The sequence below is a fragment of the Geospiza fortis genome, unplaced genomic scaffold (genome assembly GCF_000277835.1).
Source record: "Geospiza fortis unplaced genomic scaffold, GeoFor_1.0 scaffold32, whole genome shotgun sequence".
Lineage (NCBI taxonomy): Eukaryota > Metazoa > Chordata > Aves > Passeriformes > Thraupidae > Geospiza > Geospiza fortis.
Genome location: NW_005054428.1, coordinates 277,294 through 287,707, shown reverse-complemented (window position 1 = coordinate 287,707; position 10,414 = coordinate 277,294). Strand labels below are relative to the sequence as shown.

Sequence of the window (10,414 nt, the reverse complement as noted above, 5' to 3'; positions counted from 1 at the left end):
GAGAGCAGGGGCTTGGCTCTGCCACAGAAATATCTTCCTGTTTTAAACCAAATACTTGAGCTTTTCTACACTAGCCATGACCTTGCACTCCACCGATGCTTTCCTCTGGAAATGTGAATAAAATTAATATAAGTTCACACGTGGTTTGTTTCTTCTGTGTGTGGGGCTGACCTCAGCAGGGGCTGGCTGCCCTGGAGGGCTGGCACTGGGAGAGCTTGGTCATCACATTGATGTCCTTCCCTTAAACAGCAGTCACAACACAAGGCAGCGTTTTCATTTTTATCTCTTTTGTCTGCTCTTATCTCTTGAGCTCTCCTTGATGTGTTCACAGAACAGCACTGGCTGCAGCTGTGCCTGATTGTCCAATTCCTCACTCTCCTCTGCTGCTGCCAGGTTTTAATCATTGAATCCTGGGATGATTTGGGATGGAAGGGACCCTAAAGACCATCCAGAGAGGGAGTAGCTACAGCTGCTCTGGGCAATCTGTGCCAGGGCCTCCCCACCCTCCCAGGGAACAATTCCTTCCCAATATCCCATCTATCCCTGCCCTCTGGCAGTGGGAAGCCATTCCTTGTGTCCTGTCCGTCCAGACCCTTGTCCAGAGTCCCTTTCTGGGTCTCCCAGAGACCCTGTAGGCACTGGAAGGCTTGTGGTTTCCTCTTGAATTCCTTAATCCCTCATGGTTTCCTATCACAAACAATCCCAGAACTTCATCTTCTTAAAGCAGCTCTCAAAGTTGGGTTTTTAACTAAAGCTAGCAAGAACTAGTTGTTGGTATGAATCCATATTAAAACTGCATTGTAGGGTCTGTCTGTTTTCCCTTTCCTTAATGGCCCCTGGGCTTCTTCACTGTGTGTCCATAACCATGATAATTACCTTACCTGTTTCTGCTCTAATCATAATTAGCTGATAAATTGCAAGCCATTCTCAAATGTGTCCCAAAATGAGGCATTGAACCTGTCGTCCTGCTCCTCCCCAGGGGTGTCTGGAGCTGCACCTGCAGCAGGTCACTGCTCCAAGGGCAGAGGGGCCAGGGCCACATTGGCAGCTTGGAGGCTTGCAAACCTTCTGAAACTAAAAATATTGGAGAGTTGGCTCCCAGCCATAATTTCTAAACTATCCCATCTTTGGGGTAAACATTTGCTCTCATTGGTTTTCCCCTTCCAATGTTTTTGCTTCTATTTAAACCGTGGTTTGTTTGCTTTTGTTACCGTGATCGGATTCCCGGTCTGGGGAGCTGAGCTGCTTGGAGCAGCCTCGGGAACATCAAATGCTGCTCTGTACTCTTGTTAGTTCCCTCGGGGCTGCACTGGGTCTTGTGGCTGTGTCCTTTGCACTTCAGAGACCTGAGTTTCTCCTCAGCAGCGATTTTTTTTCCCCCACAGTTTTGACAGAGAAGTTTGAGCACAGCAAGAAACATCAATTACCCAAATGGCTGATTGCATTTGCAGATTATTCTGCTCAGGCAAACATGGAATTTTTTTTTGTCCCAAGTCATATTTCTCCTTTGGCAGGGAAAACCTGTGGTTGATCTTTTTGCTTGCTCAAATTACTCTTTCAGCCCTGACCATGCTCTGTGGACTGGTTTGTCCCTTGTGCCAAGACCCATCACACGATGGTCAGTGGGGTTTGCAAACCCCCTGGAGGGACTGGAGGGGTCTCTCATTTTATTGGGTAACCTGCTGTTAACTGTGGGTGTACAAGGAGGGGGGTACAGACCCCAACTCTTACCTCACACTGTCTGGATCCTGCACCACCCTGGTTTCCACAACAAACCTCACCTGACAACCTAAAATTCTCAAATCCTACAACTTTCTCAGGAGGAGGAACTGTAAAGACAAACCACAGCACTCCCCTGACAGGCCAACCCAGTGGGAAGAAGGATGTGGGGATGGATGGAGAGGGAACCTGCTGTCTCCATCCTGCACTCTGCAGCTGATGGGCAAATTCCAGCTTCAGGAGAAAAAGAGAGTGGTGGCATTAGAGAAAAACGGAGTGTTGGCATGTTCAGGAGGGCTGTTGTGCTCTGCCCAGCCAGCTGCAGAAGTGCCAGACCTTTCCCAAATACCACTCCACTATTTATTGACTTTGCCTGTCACTTCCCCTAATATTTTCTTCTCCAGCCTCAGCTCATTAATTGCCCCATGACACTTTCTCCTCTCTACATTATTCACCATCCAGACACTTCTAATGTAAGCAAGATATTTTTTGGAGTCAGATACATTTGCTGCTGGAACAGTTCCAGCTGTTTCTTCAAGAAATGTGCTGAAGGCCTTTGCAGAAGGGTATCAGTGCCAGAGCCCCCAGAGATGCTGGTTTTCCCCCAGGAAACCCCTTCCCACCCACTCCCATCCTGGACCAGGACACCGATGACTTCAATTGTTTGCTTTGTTCTCAAAAAAAGGGTTATGGTTCCACCATCATTCAACCTAGTGCCCTCACATGTCATCAGCAGCGGGTCTTTTTGGGCCATAGAGTGGCTTTTTGCAGCAATGCTGGTTGAAGGATCATTTCAAACCCAAGTGTTGTCCATGTCCCTTCTCAGCACTTGACTCAAATTCCCCGGGTGTTCAGAAATGCTTCCAAAATGTTGTTCCAAACTGAGGTGGTTTCCATGGTTGGGGTTGTGGCTGTGCTGGAATCCAGCAGCTCTGTGGGTCATGGTTGCCAAAACACCTCCACTTTGTGCACCCTCCTAAAACTCGAGAGGGGTCTTCCGCTCCAGACTGAGGTGCCCGGAGCCCGCGGCTCCAGCGTTTGTTATCCCTGGCAGGACCGGAGCAGGGGAGGCTGTGCTATGTCTCTGCTGCTCAAAGTGGGACCACACAACTATTCAATGAGTCTCCAGATGGTTTTCACAATGTCTTGAACTCATGTCTCTCATGGGTGGAATTGAAAAAGGCCAGAGAAGAGGCTCAGATATTAATTTGCCCATGATATAAATTTCCCAAGCATGTCTGTGCTGCTGGTTAGTGGCTGGGGAAGGTCTTGCTCTTCATTTCAGAAGAAACACAACAGTTGAAATGTTGATTTTTGTTTTCTTCCCCACAAGCAAGTATTTTCTTCTCCCTTGTGCTTTGCCAGCATACCACATGCTGAAAGAATTAACCAGATTAAGTCTTCAGAGCTCAGTAGCACCATCTCCCTTTTTCTCCTTGTTTTTTTTTTTTCCTCTCTCTGGCTGTGCCTTGCAGGATTTCCCTGCCCTGTGATGCTTTTTCCTCACTGATCAATTCTTCATGCAATCGGTTAATTCTGCCACTATCCCGCTATCAATCCCTTTCCTTTTCATGAATGCTGCACACATGTGTGAGCCCACAGGCATCCCCTTCTCTCTACCACCATCCCTCCTTCCCAACACCATCCACTCTCCAAATGCCCCTAACCCTATGTTCCTCCCAGGGCTGGTGGGATGAGCACCAGAGGATGGGGTGTCCCTTGGGCCTGGCGGGGTAAAGGCAGATCCACAGATTTCCCTCCAGCTCCTCCAAATCCTGTCACAAAACAGCAGGAAGATGCCCTTGGGCAGCAGCAGTGCAGCTCCAGCAGCATCTCAGCCTCCCCTGCTCCCACCAAGCCAGGCTGCAGACCCTTGCCATGGTAGAAAGCCCAGGGTAAAGCAGAGCAGCAGCTCTGGATCCACCCAGCCCAGCTGGAGGCAGGAGCCCTGTCTGTGCACCCAGCACCAGAGCCAGGCCAGGGTGACCCAAAGTGAGCAGGAATCCCATGGAGCCCAGAGGGGAGAGGCTCTAGCAATGACACAGGATCCTGTTGGGATCCCTATGCCCCCATGGTGCTCCCCAGCTGCAGATCAGGCTGGGCTGGAAGCAGAGAGGAGCCTCGGAGCTGTGCTTGGTCTGTCTGCACAGCACCAGCGGTGCTGGTGGCTGTAGTGTGAGCTGCACTGTTCATCCTGCTGCAGCAACAAGTCTCCAGCAAAGACAGCTCTAAGAAGGCTTTCACCAGGGATGGGAGGCCCCATCCCACTCTCCATAAATCAGCCAGCAGGGTTTCTGTGTCTTCCTTGCTGCTTTCCCTGTTTCCCAGGATTTTGCAAAACTCTGGGCTGAGCAACCTATTTGGAAGGAAACTGCCCTAAACAACCCCTGAAACAGGCAGTTGATAAAGAAACCATTTACATTGCAAATAAATAAAACATTTTTGGCTTTGGATCAAAACCAAGTTGTGTTCAGTGTTACCAGTTTCAGTGAGTCATTTCTTTTTATACCCAGGCAGTTTCTCTTATAAAATGTGCATGAGGACTCTCTGTAAGCAGGGCAGGAAGCAGACAGTGGGGTTTTTTTACTATTGCACAAGGTTTTCCCAGGACAGAGCCACCAAAGATTTTCTCTTGCCTTGAAACTGGTGCTTGTTTATGTCTGTTTACAAGCAAATTCCATTAAGAACCAAGAGTGATGCTGTGGATGGCTCTATTGTATGTTAGCACTGTATTTCCAGCTGGATGTTGCAAGTAGCTCTGTATCCACTACAAATGGAAAACCTTTATAAACTTGAATTGGAGCTTCTGATCGTTGAGCCAAGGAACTTTCTTGCAGGCAGGATAAAAATACAGAGTTTGCCCCTGTAAACTGCAAAGGGAAAGATTGCACATGAGCACAGACAAAATAGTTCCTGTCCACTTGGAAGCACTAAGAGCTTGTGGTGACAACCAGGAGGAGAATAATATGTTAAACTCCTCCAAAAATCAATATCCAGCCCAGCTGGAGACTTGCCATGGCTCAGCCATGAGCTTTGGCTCTTACCCACACTCAAGAGGTGCTTAATAGCATCAAAGACATCAGGGGTTCAGTCTTCGTGGTGAGATGATGAAGGTCAGTGCTGCAGCCCAGGTCCTCCTCAGGAGCATTCTGTCAACCACGTGAGATGAATGTGATCTTCCTGCATGAGCTTTCCCAGTGGGAAGAGCTGGTAATACATGTTTAAGTCCTTCAGATTGTTAGAAAGCAGGTAACTCATCTTTGAAGAGGAATATGAGGTATTAAAGTGAATTCTCCAAGGGCTTTTTGATCTTATGTCCTAGAAAGTATCCAAAAGAGGCTACAAGGGTGCTGAAGAATCAGGAGGGACCACAAGAGTAGTGGCTGAGGTCACTTGATGTGTTCAGCTGGAACAGAGGAGACTGAGCCCAGACCTCCCTAGGGTCTGCAGCTCCTCCCAAGGGGCAGGTCTGATCTCTGCTTCCAGAGGGTGCTGGCACTGCCCAGGCTGCCCAGGGAATGGGCACGGCCCCGAGGCTGCCAGAGCTCCAGGGATGCCCAGGCTGGGCTTGCTGGGGGGTCTGGGCAGGGCCAGGGTTGGACTCGATGATCCCTGTGGGTCCCTCCCCGCTCAGGACATTCTGGGATTCCATGACCTTCCAGGGTGCTCAGCCAGAGCAGTAGCATCTGCATCCCTTTAAGAAGACATGTCTGGTCAAGATCATCCACGACATCTCCTGAAACAAGATTTGAAATAGGAGACCTCCCCTTCAAAGAATCATCTTTGTTTAGCAATAAAATTGATTAATTGGAAGGGATAAAGAAAACAAAATCTCCTGTTGATCCCATGGGGTCAGGCTCACCCTGCCAGAGATGCCCTGCGAGCACCGGGTGCTTTCACCTTCCCTTGCCCTGCTCCGCTGTGCTGATCTTTGTTTGGACCCTGAGGGACCATCCCGTGGCCTGGTTTGAGAGAGAGGAGCATCACCCAGACGGGTGCAGGGACTGCAGTAGCTACCACAAGGAGTGTCAGCTGCTCAGCACGAGGGCAAACGAGGACAGGAGCTGCAGCCTGAGCTGCTCCTGCTGTGCGCGAGCGCTGCCGGCTCTCATCCCTTCTCCCTGGCACGCCAAAGGGAGCTGGGAACGAGATAGGACAGCTTTGATGGGATCTGGTGTGGTCCAGAGACATGCTGGGCACTGTCAAAATCTGATTTGTTTCAAGTGGCATCAGCCCTCACAAAGCTGAACATCTTGTCTGAGGTACCTCAGCTCTGGCGCTGGACACAGGAGGAATCATCATCTGATGAAATGAAGGAATCCCCTTCTCCTTACACAGCTCTTTCGGGATTAAATACGTGGAAATGCTGACTTTCTCCCTTAACCCTCAGAAGAGCCCAGGGAACGCCTGATTTTCAGCTGTCTGAGGTCAGGCATGGTGAATTTCCTCAGACAGGATGTATGGAATGCTTTCCTTCGTATTTATTGTGTGTTTTATTATAATAACACAGCAAGATTTTTCTCCTTTCACTTTCCTCATGCCTGCCTGCCCAGGCTCTGAGCATGATTAACCTAGAAAAGCTCCTTGCAATGTTCAGCAAATGCTGGATAACTTTACGAAAGCATCAACTGAAAGGATCCCCAGCTAAAGGGGTGCAGAGTTGAGGTGTGGTGGGGTTCTGTCCTCACAGGACAAGAGGGTCCCTTAATTCACTGCTGATCAGGCAGCTCAGTTAAATCCATAGATGGAAAAATTCAGTAGTTGTATGTGAGATCCTGAAATAGTCCCAAAAGAGTGAAAAACCCCACCCTGATATTCCTATGGGAGCTCAAATTCATCAGGACTCATAAAATCACTACTTGAGCTGTGGCAGAGTGTTAACTATTTTCTTGCCTATTACAGACAGCCATGTGTGTAATTGCTCTACTCCCCATTAATAGGGTTAGCAAAGTGTCCTCCCAAAAGTCACCTCCTTTTTTCCCCTGGATTTCATCCAGACACAGTCACTTGGAGACTGGATCCTAGTCTTCTACTTAACATAGTGTCAAAAATCATTGCTCGTCCGATGATTCCTCTCCCCTGGGCCACTGATGCCAAAAGAGTTTGCACTGTTGTCTTGGGAGAGCTCCAGGATTTGTGAGCTGATTTGTTGCCCTTTTCTCCAGAAAATCACCCCAGATTTCATATCATCTCTAAGAAGATTAAGCAGCATTTTGACAGCGGAGCTCCCTCTTGGTTCAGGATTCCCAGGAATTGTTTCCCTCTGGGTGAGACCCAAGGCCAGGTCCGTTCTTCAGTTACTGTTTAATTAGTTTCTAAGTTCTTCTAGTGCCAGAGTAGATCTACATAAATTAACTACAATAATCTCTATAAGCACTTCTGTAAGGAATAGAGCTTTGGAAGGCCCCATGGCACAGATTCGCCCCCCCCACCCCCGCTTGAGAAGGTGTCTCCTCCCCTCCCTGTCTCTTCCTCGTTTTTAGCTCCAACTCCTTTTCTCTTGCTCTGTCTGGGTCAGGATCTCCAGCCAAACACCCCATGGCACAAGGGCTGGGAATAGATGGGGTGGGTGGCTTGGGCCCTTGTGGGCAGCTCAGACCTCTCAGGGTCGCTCTGCCGCCACCCATCTGTGCTGAATTCAACCACAAGCCTCTGTGGAAAGGAAAAAATGCTGCTTTTGTTTCCTCTGCAGTCCCCAGAGAGGCTCTAACGCCTGAGCTTGACTCCTTGACAGTCCTCAGCTGCTAATCACACCCAAAAGTGCCTGCAAACATAACCAGTGGTAAATGCACAGATCTAATCACACCAGGGAACAGGAGAGGTGCCATTTAGCAGCTCCAGAAAATAATCCGTTTTCTTCAGACTAACAGTCCTTGGGGAAGGATAGCACATGCAATATTCAGTGGGATATGGAGAGCAACACAGAAGGAGCCAGAAATACCTCCAGGAAAAATCTCACTGGTGGAGATGATGAAGCTGAAGAGGATCAGAGGGCTGGAAAGCCTCGGCCAAGCCACCGTATCTTGAGACCTTCACTAGCTCGGCTCCAGCTTGTGCTTAGAGTGGAGAAACCCGCAGCCTTTCCTCACCTCATGATGGTGTTTTGCGCATCAGGAGGGTTCCCAAATCCTGGAATCTCTGCTGGGAGCAGGAGAGGATGGAGGGGAGTGGGCACATGGAGCAGGTTGTGCATGTTGCCCCTCTGCTCTCTGGAGGAGCCTAGCACAGCCCCAATCTCATTACAGCATTTTCCGTAATACTACAACATGGACATAATTATTACAGGATTTTCCCAGTCTGTAGTTGAAAACTTACTGGGAGAAACAGTGTCAGGTTCCCTAAATGAAAGTTATCCCTTTTGCTCCCAAAAAAACCCGTTTCTTGTTACTTCCACTCATTCTCTCATGGGTCCCTTTGCTGGTGTCTGCTCTCTTGCCCAGTCCTTAGGTGGCCATAAAATGTCTTCATTTCTGCATTCAGCATGGCTTAATACTCTCCAGAGGGATTATGAAGAGCACTTTTCATGGTTGTTGCTGCCTCTGCAGCAAGGCCTGCTCAGCTGTGACCGTCCTGGGACTGGTGTTGGGCCCCGGCTGCAGCGACTCGCTGCCATTGTGGATGCAGAGCATGGATTGGGATGGGCTGTAGGAGCCTTGGTGTTTCTGAAGTAAAACTTCTGAGTGGTAACTGGTGTAATTTCCCCTCCTGAATTCCCTCCAGCATCCAGCCTCCTCAGCTCTGCTCCATACTGTCAGTGAGTCCTTTCCAGAGACCTCTTGGACAGGAGGGGTGAAAACTCACCCTGTGCCAAGGAACTCTGGCCAGAGGCTTTGATGGTTGCTGTGGTTCAGGGGTGAGAAGCAGTCTTGCTCTGGAAAGGGCTGAGCTGTTTAATTGCAAACAGCATTACTGACTTCGCTCATAAATGCCTGTGTGCTCAGGCACCCTCTCCAAACCTGTCCTGAGCGAGCAGGAGCTCACAGTGCTCACTTCCAGGGTCTAGAATGGCAGCTTTTGGATGTTTCTCCCCAAGAGCCAAAGCCCAGGATGGGGCAGGGAAAGGCGGAGCCATCCTGTGTCCGTGCTGGGCTCCTTTGAGCTAGTTGGGCCCAAAGCCCACACAGACAGCAAGGCGGGGAAAGGGGGAAGGCGCGCTTGGCTTCACTCCCTCCTTAGAATGTGGGGTTGATTAAAGCACCAGGAAGAGCTGGGGGCTTGGGACGGGGGGGAGGGACGACACACTGTGTGTCTCTGTGTGTGTCTGTGTGTCTGTCTCTGTGTCGGTGTGTGTGTCTGTGTGTCTGTGTGTGTGTCTGTGTGTCTGTGTGTGTGTCTGTGTATGTGTGTCTCTGTGTGTGTCTGTGTGTGTGTCTGTGTGTCTGTGTGTGTGTCTCTGTGTGTGTCTGTGTGTCTGTGTGTCTGTGTGTGTGTCTGTCTGTGTGTCTGTGTGTGTCTGTGTCTGTGTGTCTGTGTCTGTGTGTTCACAGTGCACACCTCTCTCCTTGCCAGCAGTAATAGCTGCCATATGGAGCACGGCGCGGAGGATGCTTGGCCGGCAGCGGGCACAGCCTGGTTCTCAGGATCAGTTTAAGCTGCAGAATGTTCTTTGTGAGCCCATTTCCCTGCAGAGCAGCCGTCTGGGGGATGTTCACACACTGGGGGTGTTGCCAGTGTTGGGAAATTAAACCTCCTGACGCTGCTGGTTTTGTGCCCCATCCCCAGTGCCCAGGGTGCTGCTGGGGACATCAGGATGTCTCTTGTTCATCTTGTGGGGTATTTGCAGCACAGATCTGATGAAGAATGGCTGAGAACCTGGGAAAGGGGCTCAGCCTGGAGACTCGGGGGGGATATTCTGGCTCTGCACAACTCCCTGACAGCCAGGGGGCGTCGGGCTGTGCTCCAGGGAACAGGGACAGGAGGAGAGGGAACAGCCTCAGGCGGGGCCAGGGCAGGCTCAGGGTGGATATCACAAAATATTTCTTCGCTGAAAGGGTGATCCAGCCCTGGCACAGGCTGCCCAGGGCAGGGAAGGATTTAAGAGATGTGCAGATGTATCACTTGAGGACACGATCAATGGTAGCCTTGGAGTGCTGGGGAATGGTTGGACTCAATGATCTCTGAACAATTCTGTGATTCCCTTGATTTAAGCCATCTCCCCAGATCACAGGATCCCAGAATGATTTGTCTTGGAAGAGACCATAAAGCCCATCTCATTCCACCCCTGTGCTATGGGCAGAGTTCCACTAGACCAAGCCTCATTTGACCAGGCCTTGAACCCTTCCAGGGATGAGGCAGTCACAACTTTTCTGGGCAACCTGTGCCAGGGTCTCACTATCCTCAGAGGAAATGTTCCACCTATCCCTGCCCCCTGGCAGTGGGAAGTCATTCTCCCTTGTCTTGTGCCTCCGGGCCCTTGTCCAAAGTCTCTCTTCAGCTCTCCTGGAAACCTTTAGTCCCTGGAAGGGGCTCTCAAGTCTTCCTGGACCCTTCCTGTGCACCCTCAGCTATCCCAGCCTGGCTGGGGATCCTGCCCAGCACCACAGGGAGATCCCAACTCCCCATCTTGCCCTATTTCCAAAGCCTCTGCACACCCACACAAGGAAAGACCTCACAGTGTCAGCTCCAGAGCTGTCCTGCCTTATCCCCAAGCTCATCCCGGTCCCCAGAGCCTCTGCCTCAGGCAGTTTCTCCTGGC

General features: G+C 50.3%; 1 protein-coding gene across 4 annotated transcripts in view; it reads left to right on the top strand.

Moving 5' to 3' along the window:
• The window catches only part of LOC102037791 (lethal(3)malignant brain tumor-like protein 3), a 32,415-nt gene extending 32,278 nt beyond the window's left edge, over positions 1 to 137 (top strand). For all 4 annotated transcript variants that reach the window (XM_031061853.1, XM_031061854.1, XM_031061852.1 and 1 more), the window contains one exon: positions 1 to 137. This exon is cut by the window's left edge and continues 3,927 nt beyond it. The gene's annotated coding sequence lies outside the window, so the exon portion shown is untranslated.
• Positions 138 to 10,414: the final 10,277 nt, after the last annotated feature.